The sequence below is a fragment of the Peromyscus californicus genome, unplaced genomic scaffold (genome assembly GCF_007827085.1).
Source record: "Peromyscus californicus insignis strain IS unplaced genomic scaffold, ASM782708v3 Scaffold_3__1_contigs__length_106647218, whole genome shotgun sequence".
Lineage (NCBI taxonomy): Eukaryota > Metazoa > Chordata > Mammalia > Rodentia > Cricetidae > Peromyscus > Peromyscus californicus.
In genome coordinates this window covers 100,724,612-100,729,667 of record NW_026294551.1, presented here as the reverse complement: position 1 = coordinate 100,729,667, position 5,056 = coordinate 100,724,612, and the positions used below count along the sequence as shown (strand labels likewise).

The 5,056-nt window shown below is 47.6% G+C and overlaps 1 long non-coding RNA gene across 1 annotated transcript; it reads right to left on the bottom strand.

Moving 5' to 3' along the window:
* Positions 1-241: 241 nt before the first annotated feature.
* Positions 242-4,806, bottom strand: LOC128122231 (uncharacterized). Its single transcript, XR_008222364.1, has 4 exons — positions 4,582-4,806; positions 3,449-3,545; positions 1,720-1,884; positions 242-1,394 (listed from the first exon to the last, which is right to left on the bottom strand). It is a non-coding gene; the product is annotated as an uncharacterized LOC128122231 (long non-coding RNA).
* Between the last annotated feature and the right edge of the window lie 250 nt (positions 4,807-5,056).

The window sequence follows — 5,056 nt, the reverse complement described above, 5'->3', positions numbered from 1 at the left end:
CCCCACCCCGGGTGTGGACCATCTCCTCTGCAAACAGTGGAAACACCACACGGGAGAGACTGCTCGGGGGGCAAGAAAGGTGAAAAATAGCTCCATGTTGGACTTCCATGATCTTAGTACTGTTGACTTTAGGGCAGATAACTTTTGGCTATAGATGACCAAACTGCGTACTGTAAGACATTCAGGGGCAACCTTGACCTCCGCTCATTAGATGCCAACACACACACACACACACACACACACACACACACACACACACACACACACACACCAATTATATTAGTTAGCTTTTCACCTCCAAGCAGATATTGAGAGAAACAGCGTAAGGAAGGAGGAGCTTAGTTAGATGCACAGTTTCAGTTTATCCATGATCACTTAGTCCCATTCACTGGGGTGGAACATCATGGCAGCTGGAACGTTCGGTGAGGCTTCTTCACGGAAGACAAGAAACCAAGAGAAGAGGGCGTACAGAAGGGATCAGGGTGAGATACAGCTCACAAGGACACACTTCCTTCAGTCGGGCTCTATTTCCACAGTTTCATCACCCCCCAAAATCCTATTCAGATTTTGAGTTCATTAATGGATAAAACTATTTATTAGATCAGAGCCCTCATGGTTCAGTCATCTCTGGAACATACCCCACCGCATACATACAGGCACATACAGAGATGTGTTTTTACTAATCGCCTAGGCAGCCCTCCTAGCTGATAATGAAGATCAGCCATCACAGATGGTCAATTATAATACATTGCGATCGTTAAAATGCTTAATTGTCTAATGTTTCTCTTCTCCAACTTAAAAAAGATTGGAATCAGAGCAGCTCCAGACTAATTCTGATGAGGAAATGAGGGAAAAGGAAAACAAATATAAACAGAACATTCTAAGAAAGTCAGAAGATCAGTGTCCACAACACACATATTTGTGGGCCTCTGTGCCTTGCAAACTGAGCGTGGAGTTTCCTGATAGCTGGTGAACAAAGCAAACATGAAACTACAGGGTTGCTGGTGTGGTCGTCAGGGAAGGGACAATCCACGATCCCTCTCAGGGATTGGAGCGACATGTTTCAAGGAGGTCATGCCTGAGAAAGTCTCACAAGTCATGCGCAGAGGCCAATGCAATGCATGCAGGTACCATAACACCATCAAAAGCTCAGAGGAGACACAAAGCATGCCAAGCACCGAGCTCCTGGGCACAGCTCAGAATGATGTCACTGTTGTCGTTACCCTTGCTCCATGGGATCAGGTTACCATGGGATTGCATAAGGAGTTCCACCAGCAGTCTGCCCTTGCTGCTCTCAAGGCATTTTTAAAGGTGAAATTCAGCAGGAGCCACATGGATTTGAGGGACGAAGTACATTCTGACTTGCCTTTTCATTTGGTTGTTGGCTTGGCAGACTATAGAATATGAGAGAATAAATTCCAAAGTAAAAGCTGTCACAATGAAGCATTAACAATAAAAGTACACCCCCTCTGCTTTCCTCTGCTCCCCTCTGCTCCTCTCCCACTACCTGCATGGTGGACTCCCATCACTACCAACCCTCTGCTCCCCTCCACCTGCATGGTGGACTCCCATCACCACCAAACCCCCTACTCTCCCCGACCACCACCTGCATGGTGGACTCCCATCACTACCAACCCTCTGCTCTCCCCCACCACCTGCATGGCAAGTTCCCATCACCACCAAGCCCTCTAACAGTTGCTTGGGGTCCACAGTACTCACTTGCTGTTCTGGGTATGCTTGGAATGGCCATGTTCTTGGGATCTGCTGACCACATGAAACAGAACTTCTTTTCTTCACTTTTCATGTTTTATGTACATTGTACCCACTAAACAAGGTACCGGATAACCAATAGATCCATGGTGTCACATTCAGAGCTGTGCTAGACTAGATCATGAAGGACAGTCAAAAGTTCATGCTGTTTTTACTAGGAAGAGTTCTCAGAAACCACACACCACACGTAAGGAAAGGGAAGAGAGAAGCAGAAATGGGCAGAGGGCGGAGATGAGTTACAGCTCAGGGGATAACAGGGTTTCTGTTGTTTCTAAATTGGGAGCTAGCTAGAACTGGGGTAGCTGGTCAAAGATGTCCCATGTTATTGAAGAAAACAAAACAAGGAAGGCAGATCTCTGCACTGCCATGCCAAACCATTGTCACTCTGTCTGATGGTACACCCTTGAATGTGGCAGTGACCTTCCTGGAGAGGTCAAGCTGCTTGCCCCCAGCCTGCAGAAGTCAGTGTCTGATGCCCTCAACCATCCTGACTTTCTGCTCTAAGAGATGTCAGCTGTGAGCTAGCAGCAGCCCATGTCTTTGGCAGCTGAGAGAATCGATGCTGGGTCTAGGGGCAGGGGCAGACGGCACATTGCAGCATCCACTGCACCCTATGAAGGAGACAAGATTCTATCTTCAAAATAAAAAGAATTTATTGAAGTGTTTTAGGCAGGGGGCTGACATGATCTGATGTTCACTGTGGAAAGAGCACTCCAGCTGGGTGATGGAGTGAAGATGGGCAGGAACAGCAGCAGGGGGACCAATTAGGAGGCTATTGGAGACGTCTGTGCCAGAAGGAAGGCCGTGCAGTGGGAATGGATGTGGGGATGGTGTGACACCGCGGGACAGGATGATGACTGGCTGAAAGACTGGAAGGACTCTGGCCTGAGCTCCTGGGTGCCTTGTAAGACAATGGATACTCCAGAAAGTTTGGGAGAAGGCTGTGCCCTCCATCTAAGCAGAGTGAGGCTGTAGTCCCCGGGAGATGCCCAGAACATACCCTAGGAAGAAAAGCCCAGGCTAGATACAAAATGGAGAGCAGCATAAAAAGAACAGTGTGGGCTCTGGAGTGTCGGCTCTCCCGGAGGAGTGCAGAACTCAGGGAGGGGATCCCGGGAGAAACTCCTTTGTAAACAGGGAAGAGCAGCAGAGTGGAGGAAGTCAAGCAAGCAGGCCAGCAAGAGAAGCCAGAGATGCTGGCGAGACGCCAGGGCTCTCCACAGCAGCCAGGCTGCTCTGAGCACGGCGCGGCAGGGATGTCTCTTCCCCATCTTCTCCTATGTCCCTTCACAAGCACAAGCCCTGACACTCAGTCCACTGAAGCCACCTGCCCAGGACTGCACTCAGTGGGAAAGGACAAGGTTCTTCTTGCTCCCATCCTGTGGGACTCCATATCCAAAGCCCTCAACCGTTCAGATTTTACTGTCTCAGGGAATGTCAAGATTTGGAGAGTTTTGCAAGGAGTAGGGACTGGTCAAATCTAGACCACGCTTTAGGAGAAAAAAAGAAAAAAACCAAACCCATACACTTTCAACAAAGAAGGCATTGGTGCCTTAGCAGGGACACTTCTGCAATGAGCGCTAGGGGGAGTTAGTGAGCAGTGAGTGGTGCCATCAGCGCTGGGGCTAAGGCTGTCTGTCTTCAGGAAACGTCTACCTTCCTGGGGCTTGAGACCAACCTTTGGCTTGTTTGACTGTTGTTTCCTCTTCCCTGTCCATAACTCTCTTGTTGAGCAGAAGGTTTGCATGCACCTTCTGGCTTGTGGATATTGGGATCTGTTGAGAGAATGCTTCACAAATTAGTTCATGAAGGAACAAGCGATGAAAAATCAAGTCAGAATGAGACACAGCTATGCTTAGTACCATTCTACTTAAGATATGGTCAAGGACTGGGCCACTGTCCAACACACCTCATGACAGCATTCAGACTCATTCTGCTTCCCCCACCCGATGCCGTGCGTGCATGTGTGTGTGTGCGCGTGCGTGTGTGTGTGTGCGCGTGCGTGTGTGTGTGCGCGTGTGTGTGTGTGTGTGTTCTGTTTGAAACAAAAATCCTTGCTCTGGTAATGATAATAATTGACAATCACATTTATTGATTCCAGCTATGTTATACAACACCAATTACTTGCAACATTCCACGGATCCAGGTTAATTGGCCAAAACCTCTGTCCTGAATGAAAACTTTCTGTTGTTGGGGTGGAAAAAATATAAACAAACAAATTTGATGCCAAGTGACAAAAAAACAAGGACTATGGTTTGTAGATTTAGTTGGAGACCATAAAAAGGAGGAAGTGGGGTTGGAGAGGCGGTTTGGGCACCAAGTTCTTCCCTCCCAAGCATGGAGGCCTGAGTTCAATCCCCAGAATCCCCATTTTAACAGCCAACCACGGTGGCATATTCTTGCATTCCCAGCGCTGGGGAGGCAGGGATGGGTGGTGCATCCCTGGTCTGGATGGCAATCCAGCTGGTCAATGACGAGATCCTGCTTTGAAGTCAAGCAAGGTGAGTGGCACCTAGGGAAAGACATCTGAGGCTGACCTATACACACACATACACACTTGAACACCTAAGTATATGCACACACAAAAGAAGGAAGTAAAGTCACCTTGACAGATGGGGCGCAACATAGAGACTGACCGAAGGACACAACTGAACTCAGTCTTAAATGACAGAGAAGTAGTGACAGTCAGATGGCACGTGGGGATCGAGACACACTTGAGAGCTTCAGGAGTTCCATAGAGGTAGAACCTGCAGTTCTGTAAGAAAATAGCAAGAGACAAAGACAGAAGCAAATCCTCAAACGCTACAGTACCTCCCAGCCTGCAAGTCTCTTGCTTCTCTTATGTAAATGCCTATTCCAGGTCCGGAGGAAGAGAACGTGCGTTGAGTTATCTAGTACACTTGTGGCATGGGGCTTTAAGCTGTAAGGTGTCCTATGTAAATCCCACTGCGTGAGTGTCTAGGCTTTAAAATTAGAGAAACTGATACTTCGACAAAGCGATGGCTTGTCAACAGTCTATACAGAGTTTTAACCAGGGTCCAGCTGGTTCCCAAATCTGTTCTCTTTTTACTGCATAATCCTATCCCTTTTTTTCTATGCATAAATATTCTTAGGTATGGAATGGAAAGCATAATATTATACGCTTAAAAAGCATGGTGAATCATTTATATAGCTATGGCTGACCCAGGCTTAGCACAGCATGATTTCAAAGTTCTCTTTGCAGGCTTGTGTAGGAGGGGAAAAAAACCACTACTTCCACATTAACCTTTAATAACACAGAATGTGA